General features: G+C 41.9%; 1 long non-coding RNA gene across 2 annotated transcripts; it reads left to right on the top strand.

Moving 5' to 3' along the window:
- Positions 1 to 324: 324 nt before the first annotated feature.
- LOC122466020 lies at positions 325 to 18,499 on the top strand. Of its 2 annotated transcripts, XR_006291218.1 has the most exons (5): positions 325 to 378; positions 1,046 to 1,232; positions 5,868 to 6,064; positions 11,757 to 11,795; positions 16,861 to 18,499. It is a non-coding gene; the product is annotated as an uncharacterized LOC122466020 (long non-coding RNA). The 2 variants fall into 2 exon arrangements; XR_006291217.1 differs by lacking the exons at positions 325 to 378; positions 1,046 to 1,232 and adding an exon at positions 1,573 to 2,086.
- Positions 18,500 to 23,780: the final 5,281 nt, after the last annotated feature.

Raw genomic sequence — 23,780 nt, 5'->3', positions numbered from 1 at the left:
GGCCATCAGAGGGCGAGAAGCAGAGGGGGTTGAATAGGGGGTGGGGGCCGGGCCACGCCTGGCTGTTTGGGAAGGCAGCACCTCCCCTAACCGGCCCTCCATACAATTTCTGAAACCTGATATGGCCCTCAGGCCAAAAAGTTTGCCCGCTCCTGCTGTAAAGAGTTAACAAGCCCACAGGTAAAAGAAAAGGAGTTGGCACCTGACCAAAAGAGCCAATGGGAAGGCTAGAACTTTTAAAAAATAGGAAAGAAACTTTCCCTTTGTCTGTTGCTCTCTGGGCTGAAGAGACAGGGCAGCAGGAATGCGGTGTAAAGTTTGAACCAGATATGAAAATCATCAGATCATATCTAGAACTACTTTTAACAACCTAAAGGTGTAAGTAGATCAGAATGTTTAGCTAGAGTCGATCAGGTTTATTTCTGTTTATTTTTTAAGGCTTGTGGATCTCCTCTGTGCAAACCCCAGATTCTTTTGTTTGCTTGTAGCCTTTAAGATGAACTCCCAAGAAAGCTATTTTGGGTGCTTTGTTTTTGGAATTGCTCTATTAAAATCTAGTAAAAGCCTAAGTTCCAGATGTATTTTCTTTCTTTTTGTTTTTAATAAAATTTACCTTTTTTAAGAACAGGATTGGATTTTTGGTGTCCTAAGAGGTTTGTGCAATATGTTGTTTAATTAACTCATGACCAAGCTAGTTTCCTTTGTTTTCTTTCTCAGGTCTTCCCAGGAGGGGGCTGAAAGGGCTTGAGGGTACCCCACAGGGATGAATTCCCAAGGCATTCCTTCCTGGGTTCAAAGGGTTTTTTGTTTTGTTTTGTTTTTTCATTTCAGTGGTAGCAGCATTTACCAAGCCAAGATCAGAGTAAAACTGTATCCTTGAGAATTTAATACAAGCCTGGAGTGGCAAGTATTAATTTTTAGAATCCTTGTGGGCCCCCACTTTCTCCACTTGGAGTGACAGAGTGGGGATTCAGCCTTGACAGTGAAAATGGGGAAAGAGTTGTTTATATTTTGCTATTCTCAGTTTTGTATTTTCTTGTAACAGGATTTTCTTTTAATCTATTTATTTAACTGAGCTTGATTAATCAGTTAATTGACTGGCTAACAGTGATTTCAGCAGAGGAAGAGTCTGCATGGATTCCAGCTGAAGATCCCTACAAACAAGTGGAGGGAAGATGTTGGGTTTGACTCAGCAGACTGTGTAGATTTGGTGATCAAAGACTCTAACTCAGGTGAACTCAACCTAAAGCTTTTGGGAGCTCTGAGTTTCTTCTCATTGTGTTTCTGTGGGGACTGACCTGTTTAGATTTAATTTGTTTTCTTTATTTATGCTCATGTATAATTGTGAAGATAATGTATGTAGATTATAAAATAGCCATGTTATGTTGTAAAAATTAAGTATTATTGTTATGTTTCTTTATCATAAGATTTATAAAGTTGGCACTTTTCATTCCTTTTGTTCTTTTTAGGACTTGAATGAGGAGGGGGGTTGACCCTGTGGAATCCTTGCTGAAAGTCCTTAAAGACTAAATTCTGGGTCTTCTGCTGCTTTTCTATGGGAGTTTTTTTTTTTTTGGGGGGGGGGGGGGGGGGATAGGGGTTAGGCACTGGAGAAAGGCAATGAAATGAACTCTTGCCCACCTAAAGGTTACACCTGCCTTATAGACCTTACACTCTTACTTAAGACAAGAGAGAACATGTAAGTGTTTTTGTAACACCGTGGCAAAGCCAGTCCTGATTACAAGATGAGCCCCACCTGACAGGAACCAGGTGATTCCAATGCAAAAGGAGCAAGAAGTTGTAGTGAAGGGGGGAAACCCAGGAAACTTCAGCTATGTCTGTAAGCTCTGCAGGGAATAAAAAGACTCCTGCAGGACCCTGAGTCAGCAGGGGAGACGCTCAGGAGCTAGTGAGGAAAGCTGGAGGCAGGGAGGCTTGTGAGAGAGCCGACTTAAGTAGGGGAGAAACTATGTAAACTCATCTGGAAAGGCCTGTGGAGAAGGACAAACTCCAGGCAAAAAGGGCTAGGAAACAGACAGTTGCTCAGAAAGGTGGGGCTTTGCCTAGGAGAAACTGGAAGAAGATTGTGAGTTTGTGTTTTCTCTTTTGAAAGACATTGTGTTATTTTGGACTATGTGGTGGGAGGGAGAGACTAAACTAGGGTTGGGGTCTGAGGGGCCAGTGTGCACTGGAGGATTCAGTAAATGAGACTCCTTGGGGGGATTGTTTGAACTAGCTTTGAACTGAGTGAATTCTTAAAGGGCCAGGGGGGAGAGGGTAGGGACAGAGGCAGGGTACTGCAGAGTGACCTCTGGCCACAGGAGGGCACTCGAGGTGGCTGCTCATGTTCCAGCACTCTGGAATTATACTCAAGGTGAATGGATCATGCTTCTAGTGCAAGTAATTCAAAAAGAATGGGGCTGCCTGTACCTATGGTGATTTCAAGGTTACTATTAACCCAACTATTGTATATGGATCAGTATCATTCTCCTGGAATGGAAAATGTATTTGCTTCATTAGCTGGTGTTAGGCTTTTCTCTATTGACCTTGCTTAAAACTACCTATAAATGGAGATTGAAGAGAGCGACAAGAAGTACCTCACTATTAACACACACACAGTCCTTTTTAAATATAATAGGTGTGTTTGGAATAGCATCCACACCTGCTCTTTGCCGGTGAGCTATGACTCAAGTATAACGGTATTCCTAGCATTGTGTTACTTAGATGATATATTGGTCATGGGATCTAGTGATAAAGAGCACAGTGGGAACCTCCCAAAGGTACTTGTGAGACTGTCTGTCTGAGCATGGTCTTTAGAGTAAACAAGGAAAAGATGTAAATGAGTCTTTGAATTTTCACATTGCAGTCATACCATTGACAAAGATGACTGGCATAAATCACAGTACAGAACTGAAACTATCCTTAAGGCACCCCAACCACAAAGATTGTCAGAAATGGAGTTGATCCACCTACTGTAGGAAGCAAAGGCAGCTTATAAAATGTAAAAGAGTTCTTTTGCACCCCAGACTTTCCTACGAAGTTATCATATGATGCTTCCCCTTTCTGGAATAGGAGTAGTAATTTCCCATGTGATGGAATATCCTACTGAAAGGCCTATTGTATTGTCTTTGCTTCTAGATTTCTTGTTTCTGGAAAAACATAACTATGCTGAAATTGATAAAAGCTCAGAGTTTTGTCTGGGGCATTAAAAAGTTTAACCAATATCTGTCTGGGAAATTACTTAGTGGGGTTACCAATGAGCAACCCTGAGTTTCACCTTTTGCGTTTAAAAAAAAAAAAAAAAAAAAAAGAGGATTACTACTAATGGCTGCAGGAAGTTACAGTTACAGAGATGGGTGGTACCCTGAGTGCGCGTGCCCATGAGTATGTCTACACTGCAGTTTAAAAACCCATGGCTGGCCCCTGCCAGCTGACTCAGGCTCATGGGGGCTTGGGCTGCAGGGCTGTTGAATTGCAAGGTAGGCTTCCAGGCTCAGGCTGGAGCCTGGGCTCAAGGACCATGAAAGGATCCCAGCCCAAGCATGGAAGTCTATGCTGCAATGAAACAGTCCCACAACCTGAGCCCTGTGAGCCCAAGTCAGGTGGTCTGGGCTAGCCACAGGCTTTTAATCGCGGTAAAGACATAGCTATAGAGTTCAAATATAGCAACCAACAGGTGAATGCAGATTGCTTATCACACCTGCCCTTAGAAGTGGCAGGTAAGAACACTGAAGTGGAACCAGGGATAGTAGATGTTCTATCTGGCACAAATTGCACCCTTTTCAGTGACAAATGCCATGATACAAAGTGAAACTAGTCAACACTGGATCATTTTTAATGTGTATGATGTTATAATGAATAGATGGACTTCTGTACACAAACAACTGTGTCCAGCTTTCTTTGCTCAGAAAGAACAATTTAAGTGTATAACAAAGTTGCCCAATGTGTGACACTAGAGTAGTTATTCCTACAAAGCTTAGGTCACACACACTCCAAAAATTATTTGAAGACCACTTGGGGATTGTAACAATGAAAGTAGTTGCCAGGTGTTTTGTGTGGTGGCCAGGGATTGATGCACAAATAGAGAAAATAGCAAAACAATGTCAAGGTTGTCAGCAAATGCAACACATACCTAAACATGCTCCTTTGTATCCATGGGAATGGCTCATCAGCCTGTGGCAGTGAATCCACGTAGACTACACTGGATCACTTATGGGTCATGGGTTTTGATTGCAATAGAATAGATGCTCATTCTGCATGAATTCAGCTAATTCAGCATAGTGTTGAAAGTATTAAGACTTGTTTTCAAGGAATGGAGTTCCTGAACAGATTGTGACAATAGAACTCAGTTGACATTGGAAGATTTTCAAGTGTTTGTCAAGAGAAATTTTGTCAGACATCCGCTAGCTATCAGCCTGCTGCAAATGGAATAGTGGAAAGATTTATCCAGACATTCAAATAAGCAATTTGAACTATGGCTCTGGATAAAGGCATCCTATAACACAAGATTGCAAACTTTCTATTGTCCTCTACGAATGCAGTGTATGGTGTTACAAATTGGACACCAGTGATGATGATGTTTCTAGGATGTAATTTAATGTGTTTTCTGGACTTGGTAACGTCTAGTCTACACAGGGACATTACGGAACAGTGTGATTAAAATAGTCACACATAGCTGTGCAGTTTTCACCTGGGAGAAAATGTCTTTGCATACGTCTACACGTAGAGCTGGAGGTATAAATTCCAGCTTGAGGAGACACATCTGCATTAGCTTTTACTGAGCTATTAGTCTACATATAGAGTGTAGCCACTGTGGCATAAGCAAGATGAGGCGCTAGCAGGCCACGTACGTACCTAGTATTTTGGATGGCTATGTACTCAGGATGGCTACCCCCTCCTACCACTTGCATCACAGCAGCTACTCTCATCTTGAGCATGATAGCTCAATAAGAGCTAATGCGGATATGTCTCCTCAAGCTGAAATTTTAACCTACGAAAGGTATGCATACACTTTGATCTGTAAGAAAGCAGTGAGACAGTTCATGAAATCCTGGAGTAATTACATCATAGAGTGGCACCAAATGTCATGGAGAAGACATAAAACCAGATTTTGAGTGCAAGTTCCTCAGCATGTTCTACACCAGAGATGCTTGTTGAAACTAACGAGCCTACAATACCACCACAGACAGGATATGTGACAGTACCAGTGAGCCTCATGTCCCTGTTTCTACTGCAAGTGACCCTAACGCTACAAACAGGAAGATGTTCCTGATACGGCTACCCCTGAAAATACAGATGCAGATCCAGATACTACTATGAAACCTACAAGACATTATCCAGAGAAGTCATTAATCTACCTCTGACTTAATTTGTATAATTAACGATAAAGTATTTGAGGCCTTTATTCTGCAGCCATATTAGGAGAGCAGCAGCCATGAGCCAATAAGCAGAAAGTCACATCCTCACATTCCTTCTAAATTACATTAAAATAATGTAATATCGGTCTGTTAAGAAGGAGATCCTGTTCTAATAGTACCCATTATCACCAGATAAAGAAATGGATCTTAAGATGTTTAAAGAGAACTTTGTTTGATAGCAGTCTGTCTATCTTGCAAAGAATCACTTATCAACAGTTTTGGGTGTGAAATCTCTACTTTATTGTTTTGCTTTATAGTCCCTACTAATCTATTGTTCATGGTCTCTGTCTGGTTTTTTTTTTTTTTTTTTAAATTAATTTTCCAAGATGTAAATCAACTAAGGTGGTGGGGTCTAATTGGGTAAAGATTGTTTCATAGTGGGCTAGGATTGGTGAAAAGTACTGTCTGGTAGTAAAACGATTTACGACTTTATTAAAACGATTGGTTAAGGTACAGCTAAGCAGGACTCAAGTTTCACTATCTAACCTGGGATCCAAAAGGAAGTTCTTTGGAAAAGGGACACAGCCCCAAGATCAGAGCTGATTGACTTCAACACCCTGCCAATTACACCATGCAGAAGCTGGAGTCCCTGGATGACCTGATCCTGACTGGCCAGCAGGAAAAGTTCATCTACCTTGTTTGGAGTGGTGAGCATTGTATGCTTAGCATGTGTATTCTGTTTTGGTAACTGTTAATAAATAGAGGCTAAGGATGTTACTGTGTCAGGCTCTTTCACTGGTAACAGATCCTGCAAACCCACAGAAGAGTATGCCCTGAGACCTAGGAACGGGGTAAGGGTGGCCCTGAGCTGTAGGAACTAGGGCTCTGAGAGAAGGGCACCTTCCCTTGCCCGAGAACTAGGAAAGGGTGGGGGTGCCTAAATCAGCTGCGTTATGGCTTGAGCCCTAGTAAAAGTGGGTGCGGGTAACACAAGTGACCATAACACTACAGAACAGGAAGATGTTCCTGATCCAGCTACCCCAAAAAGTACAGACTCTGATCCAGATACTGCTGTGATGCCTACAAGATCTTATCCAGAGAGAAGTCATAACTTACCTCTCAGACTTAATTTGGAGTATGTTATATAATTTAATGAAAAAGCATTTGTAATGCTTTTGTTCCCTTACTTTAAAGGGGGAGGTGTATGCCAGCTGTAAGAGTTGGGTAGTCACCCTGATCAATCAGTCCATCAGCCCTCATGAAGAGAGCACCAATCACAACATGTCTGTTGGGGTGTTCTAGCCAGTCCTTCAGCCACTCTGCTGACCAGGCTGTCAGTGGTACCGGACACCTGATCAGCATAGCACACCCCAACCCAGAACCCCTGAGCGATCCACCAGCCTCAGCCTCCCAAGTAGTTGGGATTACAGGCACATGCCACTGCACCAGGGAGAGGTTTGGTAGTATCTCTTTTAAAAGATGTGCTGTCTAGTGGCACTCATTGTTCCTTGTTTTAGAAACTAGCCAGAGCTATAGTATATTACTAGGCCTTGCATGTCTGCATATAGAAAGTAAACATGGTTATGTGAAAGCCTACTGTGCCCATGTGGTTTCTTCATATTGTTGCTTAAAGACCAAAAGAGACAACAGGTTTTTTCATTTATGATATAGATTTCTGGAGATTATTGCAGGATAATGAGTGTTGCTGATATTTTTTTTCCATTTATTTTCTGCTTCAATAGCAGTGTATTTTGCATTTATAAGGCTCTTCAGCCAAGAATTCATGGTGTAAAGCTAACAGTCTTGGCTATTAATGATCATTAGTGTCACTACTAAGAAAAGATTCATGTTGGTATTACTTATTAAAGGCAATCAAAATGTGCTATTATGTTCCTAATTACAATATTTACTCAGATTTACTTACACACAGTACAAATACAGTGCAGGCAGCTGTTGTAGGAGCTTCCCCATGCAGCACTGGAAATGCCATCATCCTTCAGCTGAAGACACTGCTATCTTTAAAGGGGGAGACTGGACTCCATCTGAATCTTTTGTGTTAAAGGGCCAATTCTCTACCTTTGTATTTATTGGGTCACTGGTAGTCTTGCATGGATTAAAGCTGAAGCAATGGGGCAGAAGTCAATGGGAGCTGTGCGTGATGCCCAGCAGCAAAACTTGGGCTTAGAATTAAGCCTCTTGATTAGAAACCAGTACATTTTCCTTAAAGACATGTTGAACTTGTTATCCTTTATATTGTAACTCCTCAGTAGAGACAGCCTCCAAAATATTAGGAAGTATTTTTGAGGGCCGTTGTTGTTAGAAGATGGAAAAACATCAACACAGTAAGCAGTTCTGAGGCTACATCTACACTTTAGAGCTATGGGTGTGATTGCCAGCTTATGCAGACACATTAGCACTAGCTCTCATCAAGCTAGTACACTAAAAATAGTAGTGTAGCAGGGGCAGCAGCGAACAGTGGCATGGCCTAGCCATCCTGAGTACAAACCCACCTGGACCCTGTGCGTATGTACTTGAGATGGCTAGCTCATGTCGACATGCGCCACTGACCATGTTACCACAGCTACACTACTATCTTTAGCGCACTCACTTGTGACCGCTCACATGAGTATGTCTGCATGAGCTGGGATTTTCACCCCACCTCCAAGTGTAGACCTAGCTCTAGAGCAGTCAAAATAGGCTCTCAGCAGAGGCTTTAGTTTAACAAAAGCTCTTTTGTGCCATCTTACAGTAGAACCAGGAAGCAGCAGGAACAAATCAATAAATTAAATAAATCTGGATCATTTGTATTTCCCTGATACAGTTTTGTACAACTTCTAGTATTTATAACAAAGACAGGTTCTGTGATTTAAGAACTACTTATAAGTGTTTGTGTTAGTGCCCATGAACTGCATTGTTTTTTATTAGAGCAAGAAAAGCTTGTGTTTAACAAATCAATTTTTTAAACATTATATAATAGATCAATAAGTTCCTGCTATAAGCCACTACCTGCTGCAGCATTCTGCCCCTGCAAACCAAAGCCCCACCTTCCAAAACAAAGGATGAACTTTGATTTCTGTGGCCACACCTGTATCTTACATAGCAACAGCAGCTGCTCCCACAGCCTTCCCTTTTTTTCAGGGGTGGCAGGAAGCTTTAAATGTATGTGTCTGTGGAGGCTCTGGATGCATAGGCTACAGTTGTCCAGTCGGTCATTCCTTCACAGAAGTTCTGCAACTCAGACATCTTTAGAGTCCTGTACTGTGGGTTTGTTTTATAGGAACCACAAATTTTTATTTATTTATTTTTATATAGTACCTGAGGATTGTGTTGGGGTTGCAAGCTCTCTCTTTAAGAGTGGGGCTGTTTTCTGGTCCTGCTGGCAAGCTAGGGGCAGTGGTGCTGGAACAATTTTTATAGAAGGTGCTGAGAACCATTGAACCAAACTGTAAACCCTGTATATGATGGAAATCACTTCAAGCCAGGGGGTCCAGCAGGATCCCCAGCATCCCTAGTTCCAGCACCTGTGGCTAGGGGACTCTGTAGCAAAGCGTGGGTGCAGAGTCCCATTTGGAAAGAGACTGCTTAAAGCAAGGTCGGGTTGGTTGTGCTTTGCTGTTTGAGGGACCAGACTGTTTCCTCTGTTTTTTGGGTTCTGTGTCTATTGTTCTGAATATTAAGAAATAAAGTCGTGCTACATTGCAATCTTCCAACAACAGAATTTGTTGTTGTTTTTTTTTCCCCCTCTAATTTCTCTGTGATATGCTGTAAACACAGAAATAACCAGATGAATATCAGAAACAGGGTATGGCACACCATACCCTTTCTCATGCTATCCCAATATTCACAACAAACTCTTACGGATCTGGGTCCTAATAATGCTCCGTCTTTGTATATTTGTGCTGTATCAAACTTCTATTTTAGCTGATGCTGTTTAGGTATTTCTAAACTTCCGCTACCTCTTTAGTCTTTTAAATCCAGACTTTTTTGTAAGTAATCCCCATATGTCCATGCAGGCCTCTGGAACCCTGTCTCTCAGCTACACTCAGCTGGTTTGATTCACCTCTGCCTTACTCCATTTTGGCACTAGACTAATTCTATTGATTTCAGTGGTGAAGCAGGCCTAGTTGATGTAAGAAATAGTTAAATTTAAAGACTCCTCTCTCCATCATGTTTACATTTGTGACCTCTCTGAGTTTAGTTAACACCAGGCTTTTTTTATTTTGCTAAAAGACGGCTAAAACCATCACAGAAGCCACTAAAAGGTGTCCGTCTCCTGTTTTGGTTAACTCAATGTCCAAACCAATTTTGATACATTTTACAAAAAATACTTTTCCCTGAACATAGAGAATAATAATGGAAGAACAGACTATCTGGATTGTGTTGTCACAAATATACTGTGATTCTGTGCTCTACAACGCATTCTGTATGGGTGCAAGGTGGGTCCCTAGATCCCAATATTCAGGAAGGCTAGCTTCAACAGACTCCTCCTCCTTCTTTCTGATTTTTCTCGTAGTTAATAAATCCTTGTGGGAATGCATTTTTGTGTCATTTGAACCATTGTTAACTGAAAGTGAAACTAACCACTAGGGAAAAGTAGAAATTAGAGCTGCCTGAAATGCTACAGCTGTATGAGGGGTTCAACAAAAGTTTTTCCCCCTTTAGCAATGGTACATGACTAGCATTATTTGTTGCAAATGTAGTATAGTACAATACAAAAATGCATTATTGGGTTGCTTTTTTGTTTTGTTTTTGTTTTTTTTGTTTTTTGTTCTCAGCAACCTCTTCAAGAAACCCAGAAGGAATTTACTTGGTAATTAATCTATCCACTTATGTGGTTAGACTGTATTTTCTTCTCCTCTATCTCTCCTTCACATGGATGTGTCCACAGTGGGGATGGAGGACATTTCAGGGATCTCCCTGTCACTGCTCATTTTCTGCCTTGGATAGCCAATTAAACAGAAATTTGCCTAGAGCATTAAGCTGTCCACAGAGCACTATAGCTAACTAACTTTTTATTCTCTAGCAAAATGCTGTTTGCAAGTATTCTACACAAAAAAACTTAATTCAAATAAAGGGGTGATGTTGTTTGTCAAAGGTCAGAATTTTCTAATTTACCTGCCAATCAAAACTCTGTTTTACTTCTGTTCATATAGTAACTTGCTTCTGCTGTTAGTGGGTGGCAATTTGCTTCCACTGTCCTTGCACCACAGACATTATACATTTAAGATACAGAAACTATGGCTGTTAAAATCAGTTGTCTGGTTCTCCTGAACTCACTTGGGAGACTTGCACCTTAGTTTCTTACATTTAGCTTGGTTTATAGCATGATTACCGATAATGCCTCTTAAATCCTCATTAAGGCTCTGATCCTGCAAGCATATAAGCACATGCCTACATTTACTCACATGTGTAGCAACTATTCATTTGATTAAACTGAAGAATATGCTTGCTGGATCAGAGCCTAAATTAGCAATACTCTGCATAATGTTTACTTTTAAAATTCTCCTCTTCTTTTTTTTTTTTTTTTTTTTTTTTAATTTTTATATCTATATAATATATTTTAAAAAAAAGAGAGGATTTAGTACTAGAAATTGTCAAACCACTCAGCTAATGTTTTCCCTTTCCAATGTAGTGGTAATACCTCCCATATAAAATATATTGTACCTCTTATCTGTGTATGGCACCACTCAGCTAACGTGGGGGGGGGTTTTCCACCCATTTCCTTTCAGATATATTATCTAAGAAGAAAACATTTCTATAACACCTCTTATCTGAAGATCTCAAATTGAGGCTTAAAGAATTAATATTTCTACCTCACAAGACCATATGAGACAGGCAAATATTCTATACATTTTACACACGGTTAAATTTGATATACAATGAAATGACTTGCTCAAAGATTACAGCTGCACTGCAAACTTCGGGGTGTGATTTCCCTTGCTTGCGCACACACATTCAAGCTAGTGCAAGTAGAAGTGTAGCCACTGTAGGACAAGCAGTGGAGGTATTGCTTGGCCAGGCCGAGCACGTTTCAGGCAGGTTTGTACTCAATACAGCTAAGCCATGCCTCGGCTGGTGCTATCATGGCTACACTTCTACTTCGACTTCTTGTACTAGCTCCGTCAGAATTGGCGTGAGTATGCGTACGTGAGCAGGGGCATCATACCTCCCCCCAGCTCGAAGTGTAGATGTAGCCACAATAAGTCAATGGATGAATCAGGAATAAAACCAAGGCGTTCTGACCCCCAGTCTCTTGCTCTAACTGCTACACCACTATTTCTCATCAGTTTTGTAGTGTACTTGTGTGCAGTGTAGAGGCTGAAGATCTACAAATGATTTCATTGCACTCTGCTTGTGGCAACCGTGGGGATTTAACAGCTTTGATCATTCTTTTTAAAGGGCCTGCTGCCTCAGTCCTTATCAGAAGAGGAGAGTGAGGTAATGTATTTGAATTTTTAATTTTTCACTGGCCACCTTCATGCCCCAAAGTCTTCACTTTCTATGAGCTTTCAGGTTGTTGTTTTGTTTGGCTAGTAAAATTAAACAACAACAATTGTGAAAAGCCAACTTCAAAGCTGCATGTACAGTAACTCCTCGCTTAGCATTGTAGTTATGTTCCTGAAAAATGCTACTTTAAGTGAATCCAATTTCCCCATAAGATTTAATGTAAATGCAGGGGGGAGGGGAGGGTTAGGTTCCAGGGAATATTTTTTTGCCAGATAAGACACTGTGTGTGTTTGAATAAAAAATACACAGTATAAGTTTTAAACTAACCATTTAATACTGTACACAGCAATGATGATTATGACGCTTGGTTGAGGTGGTGGAGTCAGAGGGTGGGATATTTCCCAGGGAATGCCTAACTGCTAAATGGTGACCTAGCACTTGGCTGAGCCCTCAAGGATTAACACGGTGTTAATTTAGCCTCCCACTCTACAAGGCAGCAGAAATGGAGGGAGGGGACACAGCATGGCAGAGAGAGACACACACACACCAGGGGTGAAAGTAAAATGCAGCTCTTACTGGTATGTGGCCTCTCTGGGCGCTGCCCCTCTTCCCCCCAGAAGGGGCGTGGCCTCGGGCAGAAGTGGGCAGGGCTGGGGGGTCAGCGTCCCCTAGCCTGTCCATCTGCGCTCCCTGGCCCGCGCTGCCCGGGGCTCCAGCGGCAGCCCCGGGGCAGCTGCTTCTTTTGCGCCCCCCATCGGCGGCCCTGCCAGGTCGTCGCTACCCCTTTTGGTGCACCCCCCCCCATTGGCGGCCGTCCTGTTAGGGACCCGGCTGGGCCGCCGATCAGGGGTGCAAAAGGGGCAGCGACGTTAGAGCGCTGCTGTGGCAGTGCTCTAAGCAGAGTTCTTAACGCACTGCCACGGCAGCGCTTTAAAGTCAGCTGTACAGGCCAGTACTGGTGGCTACCTTTTACTGGTACGCTGTACTAGCCCATACCCCCTTACTTTCACCCCTGAGAGACACGTGTGTGTGTGAGTGTGAGAGAGAGAAAAAAGTGCTTTGCTTTGCCCCTTTTAAGTATCCTGACCCCACTCTACGTACATATATACATACTTTGCCTTTTTAAGTAGAACAGCAAGTTGAGACAGCAGCTGCTGCCAGCAAGCTCCCTCCAGCCTGAGCCCTGTCATGTCTTCCATCCCTGTTCTGTGGAGATGGGGTGAAGGAGCTGGGGGAGGGGGACACCCTGACATCAGCACCAACCCCTGCACAGCAAGCAGGAGGCTCCCAGGAGCAGCTCCAAGCAGAGGGCAGGGGCAGCGCACACAGTAGGGGGAGGGATAGCTGAACTGCCTGGCAATTGATAGCCTGCTGGGCGGCTGCCACACAGGGAACTTAGGGGAGCTGATGGTGCGGGGTGGGTGGGGGCTGCTGGTCCACCCTGGTTCCAAGCCCCCACCAGCTCCAATGGGCTGCTCTTCCCATTTCCTAACCGGCTCTATGGCTAACCCATGTCACTTAGCAGCTGAGATATGCCTTGAACCATGAGGGTTTATGTCCACTCTCTTGTTCCACAGCTGATGTACCTGGATGTTCTTCTACATGTAAATATCTAATTCTTTTTTTAAAACCTGTTATCTTCTCAATAACATCTGGAGGCAGTGGGTTTCCGGGTTAATTATGTTGTGTAAATAAAATATGTATTAGTTTTAAATGTGCTGCCTTTCCATTGTGTTGAATATCTCCAGACGTGACCTTCCGGATCTTTGCAGATTGAACAGGGAAGTGTATACTGATGACAACCTTTATATTACAAAGTTATACAGAGTGGCCTAACACGTTTTCAGAAACTACAGTCGGGAACAACATCTTTACACAACTGTATATGTAACAAGTCTCCTTTTGGATAGTCACTTTATTTAGGAAAGCTAAATCTCTATAACATACTAGATTTCTACCCCCCTCGTAATTCTCGTCTTTTTTTGCAAAAGACAAGCATCTAAGTCACAACACTTGTGCCACAGAGAGGTTGCACCCTTAATTACTTTGAGCGTTTAAATGCTCAGAGCCATTTCGGAAATGGAGGTTTTAAATCATACTGAACCATCTCTGGTTTCTGTTCCATAAAATGATATTCAGATTTAATTAGAAGCTTTTTTTTTTTTTTTTTGAGCAGCTCTGTTTTTTGTTTTGTAATGTTAGCCTTTCTCTTCCTTGCCACTGACATCCTGGTTGCTGAATTCCTTGTTATCCTTACATTTGCACAGAAACAAATGGTTTGTTAATTGGCTCATTAAATGGATGGTGCACTCTAAAATTTAATATTTAAGCAAAACGTGATGTTTACTAATGTCTACTTTGCTTTTTACTATACAAGTCACTATACAAAACAGCATGCCATTCTGTTTCTGGGCAGTGACATGAGTGCAGGGTGGTGGTTTAATATTTAGTGTAAATATATTATTCAAATGTCTCATACGCTTTTACAATGTCAGTGCAGTATTATGTATCACTCCATGTTTTTGGACCTTAACAATGTTTAGTCTACTGATGATATAGCATAAGAATGGAATCTGATTTTGAATCCCTTCCATCTCTCTTCACTACCTCTGGAGTCACACAAATGATGTCACTATTCAGCAGTGTCTGCCATTAGTAGCAGACCCAAATAAGCACTTTATTTAAAATTTAAAGCATTTTCAATTTCGGAGTTAATTCCTACTGCTAAATGCTTCCCCCTATGGGCTTCATCCTGCAAGGTGCTGAGCACTCTTCCCCCTGATCCAGCAACTCACTTAAATGAGTGTTTTAAGTTTTGTGTTCCCTACCTTTCAAAGAAGTTGGTGGGTTGCTGGGGGGAGCTCTGTGTTGTTATGCCTCAGGCATTCCTCTCTGCTTGCCCTAGGAAGTGTTCCCCCAACTGATGGGCCCTATGCTATGGCCTGGTATGCAGGTGATCAGTCTAGATGATCTTAATAGTCCCTTTTGGCCTTGAAATCTATGAATCCTATCCATTACTGTCAATTGTCTGTCAAGCAAGGAGGATCTTACTTCCCCCAACCCAGTGGTGATGCTAGAGGGACACTTCTCCCCGACGTTATCCCCCATATCTCTGTATATAACAGAGCAATTTGCAAAACAGGCATATATTCCTTTTAATTTCACTAAGAAGGCTGTCACAGAGCTGTAGAAGCTCTTTCAACTCAACCAAACGAAATAAAACAGTGTCCCAAGTCAAGAGTTCTTGGTTAGTGAGATTTCTGTCAAGGTCACGTAGCTTTGGGACTGTTACCTTTTTGCTATCTTCCCAACGCTGCAACTGCAAACACGTGTGCTTTTTAAACCTCAGAAGATTTTTATTCTTTTACACATTAAGTCTGGATATGCCTGAGCTTGTTTCCCTTCTTTCTGAGAATGAATATGAAGAGAAAATGAGTGTATTTTGCTGATTCAGATTAATTTGCTCTTCACAATTATACAAAGAACCTAATTTATTATCAAAATTTAAGGTTTTTTAATGTAGTTACAATATCAATTCCCGCGGAAGAAGTTTTTGTTCTTATCTCTCCCTTTTAGAAGCCATGCTCAAGAGTTCTGCTACCAGTGGGCATATTAGCTGGAAGAAAAGACAAATTTACTTGCCCTTCTGGTTACAAGAAACTGATCAAAGATTTCCTCTCATTCACACTGGTTTTACACTAGTTCAACTTGCTAGGGTTACCAGGTATCCAGTTTTTGACTGGAACGCCCAGTTGAAAAGGGACCCTGTCTGCTTCGGTCAACACCACTGACTGAGCCATTAAAAGTCCAGTGGGTGGTACAGTGGGGCTAAGGCAGTGGCATGTTCCCCCTCCAGCTCCTACACACTGCACCCGCCCCAAGCACCAGCTCTGCAGCTCCCATTGGCCGGGAACCACAGCCAAGGGGAGCTGCAGAGGTAGTACCTCCGGCAGGGGGCAGGGCACAGAGCTGCCTGGCCATGCCTACATAGGAGCTGGATGGGGGATATTTGCTGCTTCTGGGAGCTGCCTGAGGTAAGCGCCACCTGGACCCCTGACCCTCTCCCACGCCTCAACCCCCTGCCCCAGTCCTGATCCCCCCTCCCACCCTCTGAACCCCTTGGTCCTAGCCCAGAGCACCCTCCTACACCCCACATCCCCAACCGCAGAGTCTGCACCCCTGCCCCAGCCCAAAGCCCCCTCCCATACCCTGAACTCATTTCTAGACCCACCCCAGAACCCGCACCCCACACCTCTGCCTCAGCCTGGAGCCCCTCCCATACTCTGAACCCCTCACTGCTACCCTCCAGCCTAGAGCCCCCTCCCTCATCCTGAACTCATTTCTGGCCCCTCCCCAGAGCCTGCACCCCCAGTTGGAGCCCTCACCCCATCTAGCACCCCAACCTTCTGCCCCAGCCTGATGAAAATGAGTGAGTGAGGGTGGGGAGAGCAAGCAACAGAAGGAGAGGGGATAGAGTGTGCAGTGGAGGGGTCTTGGAGAAGGGGCAGGGCAGGGGTGGGACCTCAGAGGAGGGGTGGGGCTGGGAAAGGGCAAAGGAGGTTGGTTTTATGAGACTAGAAAGTTGCCAACACTATCAACTTCACAGGTGTAAATTGAGTCAATTCCTGCTATATACCAATGTAAGTGTGCAGAAAGTGGGCCATAAACGTCTTAGGCTCAATCCTATTCCCAATAATTTCCAGAAAAAAACCTCCTTTAATTGCAGTAAAAGGAGGAGGGCCTTGAAATGCAGAAAGGGACCCACCCTTTTGGCCAGAAGGGAGCCCGTCTAGTCTTTTAAAGATGGAGTGCCCTCTAGTGGCTGGTCAAAGAGCTGCATGAATGTCTGTCACAGAAACAGCAGCTTAATCTCCCTCCCAAGTAGAAGAGATCAACATATCAGCAGGCCCCTGAAACTGCAAAATTTCAAAGCTTCTAAATGGTAAGGAAACATTCCATTAGAGGAGGGCAGTAAAGAATTCTATGGCACGGTTTAGTTCTGAGGCACTTTTGTTGCAGTACCGCTGTATAACTCTTTACATTTCTACACCCGCAGAATCCACTCCGGGCTGCAGATTTCTCGGAGCACTGAGCTTTCCAAATCATCACCGCAGTCTGCTCACTTCCTATGGAGTTTATTTTCCATTGCAGTAGACTTGGATGAACAATCTGCACCTGGAAAAAATGGACAGATACTGTATGATATGGTGAGAAAGGAAAAACCATATAGAACAATCCTGGGACAATTCACCTCACTACAGATAGTGCTGATTTTTTTTTTTTTTTCCTTTGGAGTAATAAAATAGGCATGGGCCTAAGCCACGAAGTTCACATCTAGCGTCCGATTCAAAGTCACAGGTTGAACATCTTAAACCTAGAATTTCTAGAATTTTTTTTTTAAGCCAGCATTTGGCATCAGCATTACAAGTGATGTTGCCAGATTAATTGTTTAGGGCCTGATTCTTTCCTCCATTTCCGTGAGTAGGAGGGACAAAGATCGGGCATATCTGGCGAGGCTGGACAGGATGACAGAAGTGGCAGAATGCCAGTTCCAAACCATCTCCCTCTGCCCCAGCTTGCTGAGACCCTACAAAAAGCTCCTTTGCTGGAATGCTGGGAGCTTGAGACTCAAGGTTTTCAGAGCTTTGTAGCAGCCACTGCCTGTGACACCCCCACACGCTTATTGGTAGCAAGTATCCTTGCCTAAATTAATGGTGCTAGAAGCAACATTAACTTAAGCTCATTGCCTGCACTCCCACAGAGAGATCTTTTCTCCACAAATACTGAATGGGCACTCAATGTTGACGTGGTTCCTGAAAAAGCCAGGTTGCCAGAGCACTAGAAGGGGGGCTGACCTGCTAGGGACTAGAACACCTCTTCTGTGCAGATCCCTTGACTCCATTTGGTTTGGAGGCTGCACGCAGTACTTTCTTCAGGGCCCATGTTACTTAAACTGCCAGCAGGAGGAAGAGTGAGTTGATATTTGACTACCCGAGCTTGGCGAATATGTTCAACGTTTTGAAATTTTAACAAACTTTTTACAAAAAGTCCGTAATTTTTTGTGGCATTTTTTTAACCATCTGTTACAGTGTTCAACGTTGTTCAAAAATTCAAAATTTCAGTGAAAAATAAATGACAAACAAACAATAAAAATATTTTGCATTCTTCCACCAGCACTACTGACCTATTTTTTTTTTTATTTTATTTTTTGGTGACCTAACTGAATACATGGCCACAAAAGAAACTTTTTATATATATATATAGTTATTGCTCTGGCAAATACTCTGGAGATTTCATCTATACTTCCCTGAGCCTTAACACTCTGACTACTTGAGGATCTCTTTTATGAGTTCTGGTAATTCTTTAGACATGAATCTGACTTGAATTTATTTAGAAGCATCCCAAGAAATGTTTTCTCCCTGTCTCCAGGATTGGTATATTTTTGTCTTTATATTTGTACGTGTTTTACTAGATCCCTCAAGTCCTAGTCCCAAATGTTTTTACTTTGGTTTTACTACATTAGAAGGTATAGAAGTGAGAGAGCTCATGGATTTAGGGATGTATATGTTGTATCATTTATTTGTGGTATTTTTCTTTTGAAAATCAATCTTAAAATGTTAACTTACTCTAATAACCATAAGAAATATGTGCATTGTATTTGCAGCTAGACAGAAGCGATATAGTGTGACCTCAAAGAGAACAACAAACAGGAAAGGTTCATACTCAGATCTCTCTCTTTCTCTTCAGCAGCACCTGGAAGGAGACAACATTTGAACCTGTGATGGGGCACGTGCTCCACAGTGGCAAATAAAGAGTTAACAGGAGTCTTAGGGCCTAATTAGCCCACCAGGTTACACCTGGATGGGTGGGGAATCGGGCCCACTTTAGTACTGGGCCCTGCTGAGGAGAAGGGTGGAGCTCCATAAAGGAGGGCCCACAGCAAAGTAGGGTGGAGAGTCTGGAGTTCTCCAGCAGCTGGGAGTGGCCCCGAGGAAGTGCCTAAGAGAAGAAGCTACGTGAGAGGACAGAACTCCAGAGCAGGAATAGTGGAGGCTACAGCCCTGTGAGAGATGCTGACAAGCATGGGAGAGGTAAGAGCAGTCCAGGGAAGCAACCAGGATTGTAAGCAGCTATCCTTAGCTGATCACAAATGAGTACTGTGCTGGAACCCAGAGAAGAGAATGAGCCTGGGTTCCCTTGGCCCTCCGCCAGCAAGAGGTGAAGTACTAGCTTTGGGACTCAAAGAGGTGAGGACTTATGAGTCCCAGAAAGGGGCTGAAAGCCTGGTATAAAGACTTAGACTTTTTTTTTTTTCCTGTCTGGATGTGGATTAAATTTGAAAAGTGACCTTGCCAGAGGGTTGGGCCACAGAAACTACAGGCTGCTGCAAAACCAGAATTTCAGACATTTGAGGGTCCTAGCATAGAACCACCCCTGCAATGCTGTGTCCTGGTCTGAGGTGGTGCCTGGTGGTAAGTCTCCCCTCCTGTACCCCTATGGTACCTTTCTAGAAAGTTTGCTTCAGAATCATTAGAGAGACAACGTGGGCGAGGTAATATCTTTTATGGGACCAATTTCTAGTACACTGCATACCTCAGAATCAGATAGTTTTGTCCCTATTTTGTTTACGGATAAAAGTATAGCTTTTGTTTAAAATAAATCAGTGAAGCAAGAATGTTTGAAATGTATTTAAAATGGGAACCAGTTAGGTACATTCAGCAGCATTTCAGAAAGAGAAATATAATCCCAGATGTTGGGACTGGACTATGGGGGACGGATCACATGATAATTGTCCTGTTCTGTTCATTCCCTCTGAAAGATTCTGGCATTGGCTACTGTCAGAAGACAAGATACTGGGCTAGATGAACCATTGGTATGACCCAGTATGGCCATTATTATGTTCTTAATTCATTAAAGGCTCAAGGACCTCTTGCATACAGGAATAATAGGAATGTTAACTCCTTAGTTCAACAGAGTTGTCAGGCCAGCGTGGAGCCACTGTTTTAAGAACTATCAGGGCTGAGCAGAGGGGGCGCAGCATGGCTTTGAAGACCTTCTGCAGTCAGAACGAACTGCATTGCTGACAACCATGGACTTCCTGCATGGCACTCCATGGATTCTGTTCCTTTATGCTGAGAACGATCCATGCAGACTACTGCAGATCTGAGGTTGTAGGGAGGAACAATAATGTACATGGACATAATGACTCTGTGATACAACTGCCCCCATTATTTGAACAAACTTTCAAAGATTATCAGTTCTCCTGCCAACGTTAGGAAGTATAATATCGGCAATTAAAATGCCCTTTCTACCAAAATTTATGTTTGTGTACCTTTTCCATTACCTACCCCCTGATACTCCTAACAGGCTTGTTCTGATCTCTTGATTCATACATTTCCATTTTCACTTGGAGAGAGAAATAGCAAAGAATCAAATACAAAACTCTTTGGGCAGCAAAAGACTCAGGGATTGGTTCTTCCAAACATTAACTTCTATCAGGCAGATTACCTAATAGACTGGATAACATATCTTTGTACCACACAGAGAGCTTGGGTGCATTCAAAAAAGTCAGCCCTTCCATGACCACACTGGCCTTTGTAGATTCCACAAAGGTAAATACACAAATTCACGATGGCCCAAAGCCACATCAACTGTTTGGAAGTACATAATAAAGAAGCTGCATGTCTATTCAGTAAACACTCTGAAATCAAAGACTTGGCCCCTGATTTCCCCCATAAAACCATATATAAATAGAAGCAGAATAAATGTACTCCTCTACAGCACCTATTTTTCAGATTTCAGTGCTGCATTCATTTGAAGCCCTCACTCAAAAATAAAATCTTCAAAGATTAGCTCATCAATATCTCCAGCCAGGATGGCACTACCTCCACCTATGGAAAAACATTCAGAAAATCCCCTAAAATTGAAAAAATATTGAAATGCCTCAGAAAAGCAGGCATGTCTAAAGGACAAATGTCATTATCTGTACAGCTCTGAATAATGGACAGCACGTACTGTTTTTTGTTTTTTTTTGTTTTTTTTTTTTAAAGGAAGCAGAATTGCAAGGTACTATACCTGACATTTGGCCAGGCATCCTCCAAAACACATTATAAAGGTGGTGGCATTGTTCTTGATTGGGCTTACCAGTCAGTGCTATAGCCTTACTCATCTGATCTATTACAACACCATGTATATATTTTCTGAGAGAGAGAGACATTTTGGTCACACATGAATAAGAGTTTTGATTAAAAACCCAATCTATCGTGTTCTAGGATGCACTCTTCCAACTCTCCAAAAAAACATTGAAACTAAAGGAAGCTCTATGTTCCCAGCACCTCTGAAAATCATGATGATGTTGATTAAACAAGACCTGCAAGATTGCATAACAATTTCCTGTCCATGTAACTAACTATGTATAAAAACTATACAGCAGTTACTTGTGGACCTAACAGCATACAACAATTTTACACTAAACACTTATGTATAAAAATATAGCACCAAATATTGTGTATTATTAAGTAGAACAGTACAGCACCAAATACCTGCCTTTTTCCTTACAGATCACAGTACTGCACTTAAAACCTATATGCATACTTTGTATTCTATGTGTATATTTACCTGCAAATAACCATATAAACACATACAGCTTCTTAAAAAGAGACAGAAACTGCTCCCCATATCCAGAATCAAGAGTTATTTAACATTTTTATCCTGTATTAAACTTCAAAACAAAATGGAGAAGACTGGAACAACAGTGATTGTCCGTACACTAATGATAATGAATCTCCAGGAACAAGGTTTGTCAGTTAACTTGTGCTTCCTCTGCTGGCTGCATTACAAACAGCAACTGCACCCAAAACTATTGCAATAAGGAATGGGCAACTATTTTTAAGGGACTGTGGGTAGAGATGTTGGTTTTGTTTTTGTTGGATAATTTTGGATGATAAAATCAATAGTTATTCCAGCTGGGAAGAGAGTTTGTCAGATTAGTTAAAGTTAGAATGGATTTTTTTTTTAAACAGAATCTAAGGTACTAATGAGTGAGTATTTCTGCAATCCTAAAAGCTGGCAGCAAGTCTTACTTTGTCCAATGTATAAGAATTCAAAGACATGTCATTGCCAATAACGAGCTAGTCACTTTTTAACCTGTGCTCATAGGAGTATAAATACTAAAGAAAATAAGGGTACTTTTATGACAATGAACTATCATACCAGAAAATAATTCAGTGCTTTGATTTGCAAAGACTTCATTTTTATGGAGTTGAGAGGTAGTAGTTCCCCTATAAATTGCTCTGATGACCACACTGAGGGTACTCTCTTCAGCTCTATAAAACTCATTACCAGCAAGATGTAGACTAACTGGATGCAATTTTTAAAAAGCAGTCAAAGTGATCAGGGGGATGGAGGAAATGACTTATGAGAACAAACACATATTTGGGTATTTTAATATCCTGGCTAAAGGGGTGCTACATGATAACCATCCACAAATATTTGAAGGGGATAAGCACCAGATACCATCAAGAATTTTTTAGTATGGTACAAGGGAGGACAGCTTGGAGTAGTATGATAAAAGAAAAGGAAACTTAGGCTGAATGTCAAAAAAATCTTCCTGACAGTGAGACATATACAATTTAGAATAGCCTCTAAAGGAAGTAATGGGAGTCTTAATGCTGCTTAAGGCATTTAAATTAGACTGGAGAAAACACTTGAAGATGTAACATAGGAAACAATCTGCATTGGTCAGGAGATAAACCTAATAGGTCTTTCTATTTCCAATGTCTATGATTTCCAGATTTTGGACATAGCAATGTATGGAAAATTCAAAGCAGTTAACCCTATTCAGGAGTTCACGCAGTTATTGTTTGCGTGAGTTTAGTGTCTAATAGTGTGACATAGGCAACAGTATGTGTAATCAAATATCCTGTTTAGTGGCCAAGCCCATTTCAAGGTATATACCATAGTGAAATATGGCTGTCAGTCTGCTGGCTGAGGATATTGTGATGTCATGCTGTTAGATCCCAGACAAATAGATTGACGATAGAACAGAGTTAGATCCAAGTCTTATGCAGAATGGTGAACTCACTTGTGAGCCTTTCACCATCTTTGTCACTGTCGGAGCTGGCCTTTGGAGCATTCACCAAACAGAAGAAGCAAGATGGAAAGAGCGCAGGCATGAATGTATTGAGAGATCATTCATCTCCCACCCAAAAAATGTCACATCTGTGCCCTGGATATCAAAACATTGTCCCGACACTTTCAGTGCTTCACTGTCTTACACTTTTAACCAAACAGGCTGCCCCAGCATCTTGTGCCTAAAAATGATGCTTCTAACATCTCTGTCTAACAATAGGATGTTCTTTTCTTTTGAAGTGAATCTTTAGCAATAGGCCCAAGCTGCAGAGTTGGGATCTAAATTTGGTTTTAAAGCCAAACTTCCCCAAAGTTCAAATGTGGTGGTCAAGGTTGCGTTCATTTCTACCTTTTTTCTTTTTCTTTTTTTTTAACTCAAACCCTTACATTATGAGATATTATAACTTCTTTGTGAATGGGTCACTACCACATTAAGGCAGTCCTAGCCTCACCATCATTTTTTGATCAGGGCCAGGTCATCAATCATTTGTAAAAACAATATATGCCAGGGGAAAGGTTTGCTGTATCACATGAGCTTGAGCTAGGAGTAAGATATCCTGGATGTCTAGCTCTTCAAACAGTAGTACTTTCCACAGGTGCTCAGTCATAAAAGTATATAATGACCATGCACTGTTGGCACTCAAAAAGTGAAATTTTCTTTAACAGTGTCTACAGCGATCTCATTCTAAAGAAGCAAATTCTTCTATACGTATCTAATGAAGTTCAACAGTGAAATTTTTACTATCTTATTTTCATTTTTTATTTGTCTGAAGCTCTATTTTAGAATAAAATAGTGCAATACAAAAAGGCTTTATTTTTTTTTAAAAAGCAATTAGTTAAATGGTT

The sequence above is a fragment of the Chelonia mydas genome, chromosome 5 (assembly GCF_015237465.2).
Source record: "Chelonia mydas isolate rCheMyd1 chromosome 5, rCheMyd1.pri.v2, whole genome shotgun sequence".
Taxonomy (NCBI): Eukaryota; Metazoa; Chordata; order Testudines; family Cheloniidae; genus Chelonia; species Chelonia mydas.
The sequence above is the reverse complement of the archived record's forward strand: the minus strand, read 5'-3'. Positions and strand labels throughout refer to the sequence as shown.